Source organism: Solanum pennellii, chromosome 1 (assembly GCF_001406875.1).
Source record: "Solanum pennellii chromosome 1, SPENNV200".
NCBI lineage: Eukaryota > Viridiplantae > Streptophyta > Magnoliopsida > Solanales > Solanaceae > Solanum > Solanum pennellii.
In genome coordinates, this window is record NC_028637.1 from 76,077,732 (window position 1) to 76,093,065 (window position 15,334).

Genomic DNA, 15,334 nt, shown 5'->3' on the forward strand with positions numbered 1-15,334 from the left:
GATGTTGGGTTATTTGATTTACTAGCATTGTTATGCTTATTCTGCTTTAGACTTTATTATTATTTACTGTCCCAGTAAGAGTACATAGACATCTGATTTACTTCAATTTTAATTAAAATTTAAAATTTAAGTAAATTAGATGACAATGTGCTCTTGCAGGGACTGTCAGCAATGAGAAAGTCAAAAGCAGAATGAACATGACAATTGCAAGCAGATCAAATAATACAACATCTAGATCAAAATCAACACACATCTACTTATTGTGCTCCTTTATTTGCTAAAAAAATTAAATACGAACATTCCTATGCCATTTTTTCTGACATATAGATGTGTCCATCACAAGATGGAAGTAATGAGTTTATTTCAAACAGGCTTCAAGATGTTATACCTTCCTCTTCAGCATAATTAGATTCAGATACATCGATTCCACTAGGGTAGTATGATTTGATGCTTCAGGAGCTGCGGTTTGTGGTACTGCAGCAACCGTCTGCTTTACAACCTTCGGAGGAACTATTCTGGAACTATTGGTGGGTGCATAGATTTTGGTTGGCCCTTTCTTTGTTTGTGAACTGACAATTGATGCATATGACTTCTTTGGAGCATCTTCTTGGGCAACAAAAATAGTTGATTCTGTATTTGTAAGGTGCTACTTCTCATTGAAATGTTATTCAGTCTCCACAACAATCTCTCTTTCATCAACAACTTGTCTCCCATCTTCCAAAGAGTCATTGGATTTTTCTTCAACATGTTGAACTTCTTCTGCAGGTGAGCCAGCTTGGTAGAGATTTGGAGGATCTAACACATGAGTAGGTTCTGTATTCAAAACGGAAATAGTAAAATATTTTAAGAGGATGGAAGAACAAGTATATTTATTGAATTAGAAAAGAGTTCCAACCTAGATCGCGGGTCAAAACCTCTGACTTCATATCATTAGATTCATTAATCACTTCTGCGATACTATCAATATCATTTTCTTTGACATACCTAAAAAAATCATTCAAAACAAAATAATAACCCTTGTACTGCGGAGCGAGGAAAAATGTCTTGGGAAAATTTCCTTTTTAACTTATCCCTTCCGGTTAAGCATCCAATCACCAAAACAACCACCCCATCCTTAAAGGAATCCTGTGCATCTGCAGTCCTTATTTCGGCCTTGTAGTTCTTGTTGTCCAATGAACATATCAAAGCTATATTAATGTTGTTTTCCGGTCATTCTACTTGTTTTTTTTCTATCAATGTTTATTTGACCTTTAATTAGAAGCAACTAACAGGTTTGAAGGGTTACTAAGTTATTTTTCAACTTGGGTTGTTNTGAGCCAGCTTGGTAGAGATTTGGAGGATCTAACACATGAGTAGGTTCTGTATTCAAAACGGAAATAGTAAAATATTTTAAGAGGATGGAAGAACAAGTATATTTATTGAATTAGAAAAGAGTTCCAACCTAGATCGCGGGTCAAAACCTCTGACTTCATATCATTAGATTCATTAATCACTTCTGCGATACTATCAATATCATTTTCTTTGACATACCTAAAAAAATCATTCAAAACAAAATAATAACCCTTGTACTGCGGAGCGAGGAAAAATGTCTTGGGAAAATTTCCTTTTTAACTTATCCCTTCCGGTTAAGCATCCAATCACCAAAACAACCACCCCATCCTTAAAGGAATCCTGTGCATCTGCAGTCCTTATTTCGGCCTTGTAGTTCTTGTTGTCCAATGAACATATCAAAGCTATATTAATGTTGTTTTCCGGTCATTCTACTTGTTTTTTTTCTATCAATGTTTATTTGACCTTTAATTAGAAGCAACTAACAGGTTTGAAGGGTTACTAAGTTATTTTTCAACTTGGGTTGTTAATTTTTTGCTACGTTTTTTAAAATAGGTATTGAAACACCTGATATTAGTTGTTCTCTTTATATGTTTGGATTTGGTATACTACTTTAAGTTATTCTAAGTTTAACTTTCGAGTTAGAATTTCTATTTCTTGTTAAATCTGAACATTGTGTGTTAACGAGATCAGAGGATGGCAAGCTTCTGCAGTTACGAACCTTATGGAAACTGAGTTAGAAAAAAAAAGATAATTATAATTTAATTGATTTAAATTATTGATCTAAATAGAGTTTGCTATAGTTCTATAATTTTGAACTCAGACAAATGGATTGATGAGTGCTCTATGTTTCATAAATAACTTTTTTTCTAAGTGTTTTTGAATGTAGTAAAAGATTATTTGAAGAAAAAAAAGATGAACTTATTATTGTAACTCAATGGCCTAAACTATTTTTAGATATCCCTTACTTTTTGTATATATTGTTAGGAAATTCTTCTATCACAAATTCAAAGCAAGTATTTCACTATGTAACTTATAATGGGTATGTATAATAAGTTTGTTTAAAATTAATTTGCACAAGTTCGGGCTAGTAAACTGAGTAATTAATTAAATTCCAACTCATTTTTCAAAACATTACGTGTTTATCGACGTGTGAGAGAGGAGATAAGTAACAGGCGAGTGAATATCAGCAATGTATGCCATTTGTCTAAAAATTATAAAAATGTCACTGTCTAATTATCCCTTTATAAGTGTTTTTGTTCCTGATCTCTTGTAAGATTTTTAACATTTATGTGTTAATTATATTTTGGAGTTTTAACTTTTATAGAGGGTTCAAAGTTATTTTTCCGAAAGAAACGATCGTTCGCATTAATAAGAATGATGTTAATGTCACCACTATTTTATAGAAGTCAACAAAGTAGCGGACTATTTGACAAAATGGGCCACAATAATTAACATATTTACCATCTACAATAATTTTAATGAAGGGTTATATGGTATAGTAAATATTACATAAATCTTACAGTGTTAAGAGCTAATTACATCACATCTCCATTGATTCTTAAATTACAAAAATTTCTTCAAATTATAGGAAATCAGATACATCAGGATACCTGCGGATACATAATTCACTGATTGTGAATATACATTACTGAAGGAAGTGATGTATTCGAGATAGGAGGGATATATCCGAGAGGGGATAAAGATATGGAGATGAGATGGTTGTAATTTTCTTAAATGGTAGAAAATTTTAGAGATTATAGTAAAATAAAATGGGTATTTAGATAATGTTTTCCATATATTAATGACTCATTCTTCCTGGACAAAGCTTAGATGCCCAGTTTTAGGATTAAATGTCGTAGAGATGTCATTTTCTAATCATCTCTTTTGATTATGTAATACTAAACGTATCAAAAGGGTTATTATTTGGTAATCGTTATTTATCAAATACGTTTAGTATAAATTCAAATTTACGTATCATAACTAATTAATTAGTGTATCATACATTATTATTTATGTATCTTATTTTCTTTGAGATCATGAAGATCCTTTCAATTTACATTGATAAATGTTGTGTTTCTACTAGATATGTTGAATAAGTAAGTGTTGCCCATAAGATTTTAAATTTTAGATCAATGCATTTCTACTAGATACATTAAATAGGTAAGTGTTGCCCATAAGATTTTAAGTTTTAGATCAATGCATTATTGTTTGGTAATTATTATGTATCAGACACATTTATTATAAATTTGAATTTACGTATCATAAAAAAAAATTATGATACGTAAATTCAAACTTATAATAAATGTGCCTGATACATAATAATTACCGAACAATAATGTATCGATCGCAAATTTAAAATCTTATGGGCAACACTTAATTAATGTATCTAGTAGAAACACAACATATATCAATTTAAATCGCAAGGATCTTCATGATCTCAAATAAAATAAAATACATAAATAATAAGATAAATTGCATATATGCACACCTTTTATTTCCATAATTTTCATTATTCCCTACTAGTTTTAAAATTTTTCAAAATCCCATATTTTACTCCCTAACCCCCATGGATACATAATTCATATCACCCAAAATCAATGTTTATTCCTTCCTTATTTCATTCAACAAATCTCTCTGTTTTAAGTTACACAATCTTAAAAGTTAATTTCTCATTCAAGTTTAAAATATGATGTTTTGCTATTTGATATGTCATATTGAATGACCGAATTGAAAATGAAAACTTAGAATTTGACGAAATATAATTTAACCTCGAAAAGATGAATTCTCACAATCTTTTTGAAAATAAATTTAACACATTATTTTTCAAATTTAGCAAGCAAACCTAATTAAAAAATCCTTAAACTCGTTAATTCCTACACCACTAACACAAAATCATTGTGGCCAGTTTATGAGAATTTGTTAAAAGATATAGATTTATTATTTTTGTCTTTATTAAGTGAATTTTTAGAATTTTAAAATAAATGAATTGTTCGAAACTTAAGAGAATTGTTGAGACAATTCATATATATCCTTCATTTAATGAGGTTCTTAACTATTTAACATTTTATAGGAGAATAGTTTGAAAATGATATAAAGAACAATAGTGGAAAATAGCATTTCAATTAGTTATGTACTATAATATTTTTCTTAAAAAATATGTCATATCCCAATAATTTACTTAATATGGATAGAGGGAGTATGAAGTTGAAAAAACTTCATAATTACATATTTTTACCTTATTAACTAATTATTATCCCTGTAGTTTGAGATAATTACATACTGTCTCACTAATTAATAGTTTCATATCATATTTCAAATTAGATACACTAGATATATGTATTTTTCTATCAAATGCATTACATGTAGGAAATAAGGCAGGTGAGAGAGTCAGAGACATAGCAATATACTTGGATATTTACAACTAATTTCAAACCTTATTTGACCGAAATACATGTATATTGGGACCAAAATTTTGCAGGAGTCATAACTTTGTTTTAAAAACCAACGAAAAGGCACTTAATTATATTCTTATCTAGTGAAAGCGATGTTGTTTATGTAATTCAGGTTAATAATGCCAAAAGTAAAAATAATCAGATAATATAACATTCAATAAATTTTCCCAATAAAATAAAGCAGAAAATTACATTTAATTAACCTTTCCTATTTTATAAGTGGTAAAAAAAGGGTTATAAAAATAAATTTACGACTAAAATGAACAAATAAAAAAGTAACCATAATAAAAGGAAGAAAACTAAAAAATAAAAAAATATGGTCATGCTATTCGTACGAGAGTCTCACATGTTTTCTCATCCAAGGGGGATATTTTTTTCATTTCACTTAACCCATGTAAATGGAATACCCCTTCACATTTTTTTGGCCTTTGCATCCTGAAATTTTTCCTTTATAATATCCCAATATGGTCTAATGGTTTCTCCGCCCTGAAACTTTTATTGAGTTTCTCTCTATCCATTTTATAATTTTTTTAGTTTGAAATTCAATAACTCTCTCATTTTTTAGATTTTGCTAACATGGACAAAACTGTAGAAAACAGAGAAAATTCAAGGAATGTGAAGTTGAATTTATGGCGTTCATTGAATGGTAATTTGGGTGTTAACTCTGAAAAAATTGAAGATATTGAATTGTTCATCGTTAATAACTAATGGAAATTCTTCTTTGTTGTTTTCAGGTGGATTACAAGGAAGTGTTGCTTCAAGTTTGACTGAGCTTGAAACCCCACAACCACCTAATTGATGCATAAAATTTTTTCTTCCTTTTAATTATTTCGTTGAAACACTCTTTATTTACAAAAATAAAAAGAATTGTGTAAATTCACCAAAAATTGTATCAATTAGCTTTTTAGAGTTTCTCGCAACTACTAATGAGAAATAATGAATGTTGTCAGGGAAAAGTACTAAAGAAGTTGGAGAGAAGCTAAGAATATTCTTATACAAGATGCCTTCTGTTTTCTATGACGGACCAAATGGAAAGAAGACAAAAGGATAGTTGTTATACTCGTTTACGAAGAGAGAAAGAATTGAAGATAGTTTGTGCTTGTAATGCTAGTTTTCTGACCCCAGCTGAATTTGTCAAACATGGTGGTGGAGGTGACGTTGAGGTTGAAAACCCTTTAAAGCATATAAACATAATTCTTGACTATTGAAGAGTGGACTAATGCTTTAATATGGTTCTTATGTGATCTTTCCTTTTGTACTGAAAAAGTTCAATGGCTATTGCCCAAAAAGGCATTAGCTTTGTATCATTGTTGTTTGATCTTTTGTCTTATTTCCTAAAAAGGCATTAGCTTTGATATCGCTATTATGTGATCTTTCGTTTTATTGCCTACAAAGGCATTAACTTTGATATCGTTGTTATTTGATCTTTCGTTTTATTGTTAGTCCCTTCCATCAAAGATTAATTAAGGTTATGTTTTGGTCATTCTGCTTGTTTTTTTTTGGCTATATAGTGCTTATTTGAGCTTTATTTAGAAGTAACTAACAGCTATTAAAGGGTTTCTAAGTTATTTTCAACTAGAGATTTTCATTTTTTGCTACATTTTGAAAATAGGTATTGAAACACCTGATATTAGTTGTTTTGCTTATGTGCTAGGATTTGGTATCTACTGCTTTAAGCTTTTCTATTTTTATTTTTCGAGTTAGAATTTTATTTCTTATTAAATCGGATAATTATGTGTTAACGAGAGAATGGCAAGCCTGTGCAAGTCGGACCTTATGGAAAATGAATTATTAAAAAAATAATTATAATTTATTTTATATAATTGACTCAAATAGAATTTGTCATAGTTTTGTAATTTCGAGTTCATGACAATGGATTGATGAGTGCTCTATCTGTCATAAATAAAATGAAGGATTAAAATTTTATTTGTAGCGTTTTCTCCTATTTTTTCCGTGATTTTGGACGTAGTAAAAGAATTTTTTAAAAAAATATGAACTTATTATCATAACTTGATCGTCTAAACTATTTATAGTTATCCCTGATTTTCTGTATATATTGTTAGGAAATTCTTCTAACATAAATTCAAAGCAAGAATTTCACTATGTAACTAATATGGTTATGTATAATAAGTTTTTTTAAAAAAACAATTAATTTGCTCAATTTTGGGCCTGTAAACTAATTCATTAAATTCCATATCATTTTTCCAAAACATTTTAATTGTTTATCGACATGTGAGAGAGGAGATGAGTAACGTGTGAAGTGAATATACCAACCTATATCATCTATCTCGCCTCATCTAAATATTATAAAAATATCATTAATAATACTTTAAAAAATTCTCATAGACAAAGTGAATACTGATTAAATCAGAAATCTCAATTTTAAACTTATGCAATCTCCAAGTACACGATCTCATAGCCAAGTCTGTAGTATAGCTTGAATCACTAAAAAAAATACAACATTAAAAGCTAAATTTTTATTTTTCTTTATGTGTGGTTGGGTTTATTTTTAACTGCTTTAGAATTTTCTAAGTTAATCTATCAATTATATAGTAGTACATATATTATTAGGTACGTTATATTTGGTTGCTATTTTTGATGGACGAATATACGGATAACTTTTCTAGGTTTTTGAGCCCCAATGTAATTTAAGGTTTACGGGTAAATATACATGTGCGGTTTAGGTTTTAGGGAAGAATATTTGATCATCTTCTTTAATTGTGATATGAATTTCATAATAGTTATGCATCTATTTCTAATCCATCAACTTGCATTCAAAAATCTGATGGAAAACTTCCAATAAAATTAAAACCTGTGACATATGTTCATGGGGAACCAACAGTGAGTTTAAGCTTTTCGGATTTGGAATTGTATATCCAAGAAGAGAACTTGCAGTATGCTCTTGTTCCTAAGTTCTCTTATGGGAGACCTGATATGATTGATCTCAGAAAGTTTTTACACGACACTTCGAAATCAAATAAGATTGCAATTTGGGACTACTGGATCATCGTCATGTTTTGGTGAGATTATCGAACCGGGAAAACTTTATGGAGGTGTATTCTAGGGTAGTATCATTCATCACATTAAAAGAAAAAGGTGTGAGTAATCAATAACAATGTCGAACTCAACATTGGACACCATNATAACTTTTCTAGGTTTTTGAGCCCCAATGTAATTTAAGGTTTACGGGTAAATATACATGTGCGGTGTAGGTTTAGGGATGAATTGATTGACATATTTGATCATCTTCTTTAATTGTGATGTGAATTTCATAATAGTTATGCATCTATTTCTAATCCATCAACTTGCATTCAAAAATCTGATGGAAAACTTCCAATAAAATTAAAACCTGTGACATATGTTCACGGGGAACCAACAGTGAGTTTAAGCTTTTCAGATATGGAATTTTATATCCAAGAAGAGAACTTGCAATATGCTCTTGTTCCTAAGTTCTCTTATGGGAGACCTGATATGATTGATCTCAGAAAGGTTTTTACACGACACTTCGAAATCAAATAAGATTGCAATTTGGGATTACTGGATCATCGTCATGTTTTGGTGAGATTATCGAACAAGGAAAACTTTATGGAGGTGTATTCTAGGGTAGTATCATTCATCACATCAAAAGAAAAAGGTGTGAGTAATCAATAACAATGTCGAACTCAATATTGGACACCATGGTTTAATCCAAAAGAGGAGACCCCAATTGCTTTGCTCGTCAAGCCCTGTTTTCACTAGCATCAGCCGCTGGTACACCCCTACAAGTTGATAAGCAACAACTAGTAAGTAAAGGCCTAGTGCAGCTACGGTAAAGGTGGAGGTTAATCTATTATCATCTCTTCCGGATAGATTTAGAATGGCTTTTAAAGATGAGAAGACATGTGTCGTTGAGGAGGTGTTGCAAAAATTTTGTCTATGAAAAATTGCACACGTACTGCACAACATGTAAAAATCAAGGTCACAAGGACGAAGAATGTAGACTATGGAGATTGAAAGTGCACTGATCGATGAACAAAAAATTAACGGAGAAAAGTTGAAGGAGATTTGCGATAGTGGTGGTTGTCGGTTAGAGAAATTCCCGCCGGAACTATATTACTTTCATATATAAGTAAAGCTGAGTTTGTTATCGTTATATCTTTAATGAACTAAGAAATACACTATTTTATCAACTTTACATAAATATACATTGCATATGTAGTTACTGCTTTATATTGAGTTGTTATCTTATGAGTTAAGTAGAGCCAAGGTAAATTCATGCTTACTCCATTTCAAGGTTTATAGTTGTGTTTAGCACTCCAACTCGCATACTCGTACAGTCAATGTACTAATTCCAGTTGACCTGCATCATTTTATAATGCAGAAGCAGGTAATCAGGATCAGCATGCAGCGCTTCGTTGATCCATATTGAGTTCCAGAGTTAGTGGTGAGTCTCTTTGCATTCCAAAGGACATATTTTTCATTGCTTTACTAGTTTAGCTTTAGGATATTCTGAGGTCTATCCCAATATCCCTCTTCAGTCAGTTTAGAGGCTTTGAAGACTGTGAGTAGTTCAGTTTGGAGTTATTTTACTTGCTGAGACTTTAGTGCCATTTTGGCCAGATTAATTTATGAAGTATTTGTTTTTAAATATGTTTTATTCTTGTTTAAGTTGAGTTTAGATTTCCACTGAGTTAAGTAAGTCAGGCCAAGGGTTCGCTTGGGGGCCATAAATGGTCTTCAAGTGTTGGCCACATCAAGGGTGTAGGCTCCAGCGTGACAAGACGGGCGCCAATGTATGAGTAATAGTCACCCATTTACAACGGAAGCTCTTTGATTCTTTAGAAAATTTGAAGAGGCTATGATATCATATGAACAAGAGAAAAACCTTGAGTAATGGAACGTAAAAATTGGAGTTGAAGGGTTAAAATGGAACAAGGTTGAGTTGGAATGTCAAAATAAATATGTTTGGCCATTTTTTATTCCTTTAGAATGAAGAATATTATTTCCTTAGAAGATTACAAGAAAACTATGCATGTCAAATTATTTAACATGGTAAATACAATAAAAGAAAATAATATACAAATATAATGTGTAATTAACTATATATGGTAGGTAGAGATTCTAATCGATGGTAATTAATAATATATATATATAAAGAGAGAGAGGAATACACTTAGATTCAATGTATTTAGAGTAAATTACACCAAATTTTGGATCATGTATATATGAGATACATGTAATTAGACGCGGCAAATACATGTATCGAGTGACCAAAATTAGACACAATTATAATTTCAAAAACTCATGACAAAGACATTTATTAAGCTCTATAAAAACTAAATTTACAGTATTACCCTATTAAATTCAGTAATATGAAAAGGAGAAATTGTAGAATAATGTAACATTTAATCAATTTGACCAATAAAACAAAGTAAAAAAATAAATTTAACTTTTTACTCTTTTTAAAATGGTAAAAATAATAATTATAGAATGAATTTATAACTGAAATGTGTCACTCACTATTAAGCGGTTACCTCTTCAGATCAATTTCCAAGGTCCTTCCTAAATCACGTGGTCATATTATTCCAAAAACAACCATGTATCACTTTTCAGCAACTATTTTGTCATTTAATAAATCAATGGAAATGAAATACCGCTTCACGCTTTCTGTACCTTCCCACCCATAAATCTTCTCCTTTATATGCTCCCAAATGGCCTAATATTTTCTCCACCCTGAAGCTTTTATGGAGTTTTTCGTTTCTCATTTTATAATTTTTTTTAGTTCAAAATGCAATAGGTTTTACAGTTTTTTAGATTTTTCTAACATGGATAAAACTAAAGAAAATATAGGTGTTTTACTCGAAAATATAAATATAAAGAAAAATGGCTAAGTTTTCGACAAAATCGATTAAACTTATGATTTAAGAGAAATCGAATTTCCAAAAGAAACAGAGTCACCACTTAATTATTTAGTAAAGATCAAGAAAAAAACTCTGCGTTTTTCAAAAAGATTTATACAGATAAAGTAGATTTGAAAATAGGTTCGAAGTTCAATGTAAAATGTTAGGCCTTCGGAATGCCCGCTTACCTGCGGTTGACCGGCGATTTGAGTAAAATGACTTTTCAAATAACTTTCAAAATTTAATTAAGTAGAGAAAAAAAAAATTTATTGTTATTTACTTATTATTATTATTATTATTATTATTATTATTATTATTATTATCTTAAGTGAAAAGATCTAAGGGGATTTTTCTAAGGGGAAATAACTTAAGTGTTTATAAAGACCAATATCAAATAAAAGCTAAGTAATTTTCTATAAAATAAATATCATATTTTTTGAATATAAAGAGAAATGACTATCTAGGGAATTTAATTAAATAAACCATAGGATAAATAAAGTAAGTCAAAACAATACAATATATGTAAAAAGGAAGAGAGTATCAAATTTGGGCAAAATTTCAAATCTTCATAACCTGTCCCGAGTCTCAAAATGACCCATAATGGAGCTTGCCATTTTTACACCTGCTGCAACTTTCCTTGGGCTTTGGCCTATTTTCGTGTCCAAAAATCAGCCTATACAATGACCATATACTGTCGTATATGAGCTGTATTTTAGTTCTTTCCCCTGTATATTGGATTGTATACTCAATGTATACATCGTAATTCAGCTCTTCAAGCACCTGTATTACCTGTATTAAGCACTTTTGTTAATACCCTCAGGAGTTGTATTCAAATATATACAACAGCTAAGTGAGAGTAAGGCAAGGCATAGCAAAAACATCTCACATTATGAACAAATAATTGACAGATAACAAGATCCCAAATATAAACAACGAAAAAAGGCCTAAAATGCGCTCAAAATATTGGAAATGGTATTAACTATCCTCCATTCACCTATTGGTTCCAAAATGCCCTTTTCACCTGTCTCCAATATACCATTGTCATTCACTTTTGGGTTCAAATTAACCACCAATTTAACGGTTTTTAAATTTAAACTATTTAAATATTTTTGAAAATAATTGGCGCTCAATTATTCGATATAATTTAATTTATTAATATCATTTATAAATGTACCCCCACCCACCCATTACTAATTGAGTCCCACCCAATTAATAAATCATTTCTAATATCAAAATCTTCCTAAACACTCCTAAAGCACGATGAAATTACCGATTCCTGAAAAATGACATTCAAAATTATTTGAGTCCAAATTGTAGCCCAAATTAAATTTAGGTTGAGCCGCCTATTTAGGAAAACACTTGTAATAGGATTTTGTTTCAAGCTTGAATTCGAAATTTATGATTAAAGGTAAAGAAGAAGTACCTCTCGAATTAATTGATGCACTATTTTTAATATAAATGTATAAATATTGATTATTTATTTTAAATATTAAAACCTTAATATCTTCTTTTTATAAAAAAGATTATCTATTAAGTAACACACATAATTGAGGCGAATGAATAATTAATATGAACATAGTCAGACTTTTAAGTTTATCAGTAATTTTTATTTAGACACTTGAATTACAATATATTTTGATTGGGGACTTGAATGTTGATAATGTACTTCTGCAGACATTTTCGCCTCAAAATTTTAGAAACACTCATTGGTAGTAGTTTTCCTGTTGTGCATTAATAATGGGGCGGACTTATTAATTAGGTATGGTTTAATTAGTAATGGATGGGTAGTAGATTTGCTTATAAATTATATTAATAAGTTAAATTATAATAAATAGTTGAGNTCAAATATTTAAAATAGTTTAAATTTTAAATCATTATATAAGTGGTTAATTTTGGACCCAAAGGTGGATGAGAAGGGTATTTTGGAGTCAATAGGTGGATGAGAAAGGTATTTTCGAGCTAATAGGTGGATGAAGAGTAATTTTGTACCATTTCTGATACTTCAAGGATATTTTAGGCTCTTTTCCGTATAAACAAAATAGAGAGAGCATAATGCACACTAGACAAACATCACACTTTATGCAATAAACGATACCCGCTCAACCATGGAGACCTGGAGCTGCCAGCTTATCATACTAAAGGTTCAACCTAGCTTACTTGAAGCAAAAAGAAGAAAATAGCTTTAATCAAAGAACTAAAGAAAATGACATCATTATTCAAATCAAACATGTTAAATAATGACATAAACTACATAAATAATTTCCAATTAAAATAGCATAGTGGGGTAGCAATACCAAAACACATGATTAAACCGAAGAAAAGACCATACTAGAGACACTTTCAAATACATACATATATGCCACAATAACATTTAGGCCTAGCCCATTAGTGGCCCCCTAAACTAGGCAGAAACTTTCAGTTTGACATTTCAATTAAGCTTTGTTCATTTTAGACACCTCATGTCGCGTCTTATTGGGTCTTGAAACACTTTTCGTTGACTAAGCATAGTATGTGTGCTACACGAATTTAAAGCGCGTCAGAGATGTTTATTGTAAATATTTTGACTTTTTTTTTTATAAATATTTTGTTCTCCTTTTTCTTCCTTACTTTCTCCCTTCCATCTTCTTCACCTTTTACCATCCTCATCACCACGCAACTTTTTAAAGAAAAATTACAATACTTGACTAGGTTACACTCTTTGGTTCTTTCATCTTCTTTGAAAATCGAATTTGCATCTTGATTTATATTTAAAAACAAAACCGATTTCAAGGAAACAAACAATGAAATCAACTTCTTTCAAATGGACAAACTGATTTACATTCTTACCTTCTCCATTGAAATTAGGAAATTAAATTTCTTTCAAGAGATAAACAAAATAAAGAACAACCTTCACTAAAAAAACAAATTTATTTTATATATCCGTCATTGTAAATCTCAATCATAGTAGAACAAGAAATCATTTTCTTTAAAACGTCATACAGTAACTTTTTGATTTGATATGATTTTTCATATTCTCCAACTTATTTTACTATGTGAACTAATCTATGCTCTTTGTATTTTTGAAGGAGAAGAACAAATCAAAAGGGAAAGGAAAGACAAGAAGAAAGAAGAGAAGAGGTGGGACGTGAGGTTTGGGATCTGGAAGAAATAAAAAAGAAAGTAAAACTAATTTATTAAAGAATAAAATAAAATTTCTACGTGCCAGATTTGTTTATTTTTCACATAAGAGGCGTCTGGATGTACACACTTAAAATGTGGTTTTAAAAACATAAAAGTGTCAAAATGATACAATGAGGTTTGACATGAGGTGCTAAAAATGAACAAATCTTACTTAGAGTGTCCATGTGAATGTTGATTTCAACTTTAAGGGGCCACCGATAACTTATCCATATTATAAGGGCAGCCCACATTATGGTAAACAAATAATTAGTGGTTAACATAACTTTATATCAAAGAGAAAAGGCATGCTAGTACAAGAAAAATGAAATAAAATTATTATATACATGGAACAAACTGATTTTCTTTACTTGAAAACAGAAACAACCTAACGACAAACAGCTGGACCAAATGAACTTTAAACGATTTCGAACAAAGCAAAACGGAGACATACTTAGCTTCCAAGAAACAAAATTGAGCCAAAGAATATAACAACAAACAAATGACATCAAAGGAGCTAAGGCTTAAGAACACGTTAGGCATAAGAATCCAAGTAAGACNCATCAAAGGAGCTAAGGCTTAAGAACACGTTAGGCATAAGAATCCAAGTAAGACGAACATGTGATTCGAAATAACACGAAAGATAAACTTAAGAAATTACAAACTGATTTGAACATCTAATCGAGGAATAACACAATGATCAGCCAATAAAGATAATAAACCATGGCCATTCACATTCGACCCGAGTGAGAATGAAGCCAAAGAAAACCTAACAGAGACAAACTCATCACATAATAAAAAATAAACAAAGGAGTAGATATTACCTTTTCCCGGGTAGCGAACGAAACTGGACGAAGAAACCTCCAGAAAGAGGATTGTTGTTGCTCTATCATTTGGGAATTTCTTTTGGGGATAAGGAAATTGGTCGGGAATTGAGAACAAAAGAGTGGGCTGCTGAGAGGGAGATACTTTAGCCACATCTTAACCCGAATGAGGCGATCAAGAAAGTCGTGGGCCTCGTAGTACCCGCATACGACAGCTCTGTGGAGCCTTTCGGGTCGAAAACCTGTTCGACGTCAGAACCGACCAATTTGAAACAAAAATAAATAAAAACATAGTGCCAATAAAAGGAACCCAGGGCCCATATTCTTCTCCAATTTGAGTTTTACTAACATCTCGAATGAATTAAAGAACATATTCGAAGAAATTCTGACCCCCGGTCGGAATGGTTTGTTATAAAGGCCCATAATTTGGTCCTTTGATATTGGTTAGCTAAATGAATTATTAATTTAGGCAAATCTAATTTAATTTTTAAATTCAGTTAAAATCTAAATAAGATGAATTAATATAATCAATTTAGGAGCTTCTCAATCTTAAAAAATAAAATAATTAATTCAGCCATAAACCAGTTGATTTTTGAAATTAACCATAATTTAAATTAAACTAATGTTTTAAAATACTTACCAAAATTAAAATCTTTTTTAGGATTATTTTCAAATATTTATAAAATAAACT

At 30.5% G+C, this 15,334-nt stretch overlaps 1 pseudogene; it reads right to left on the reverse strand.

The window, feature by feature from the left end:
* Nucleotides 1-374: 374 nt before the first annotated feature.
* Nucleotides 375-3,842, reverse strand: LOC107023214 (annotated as a pseudogene).
* Nucleotides 3,843-15,334: the final 11,492 nt, after the last annotated feature.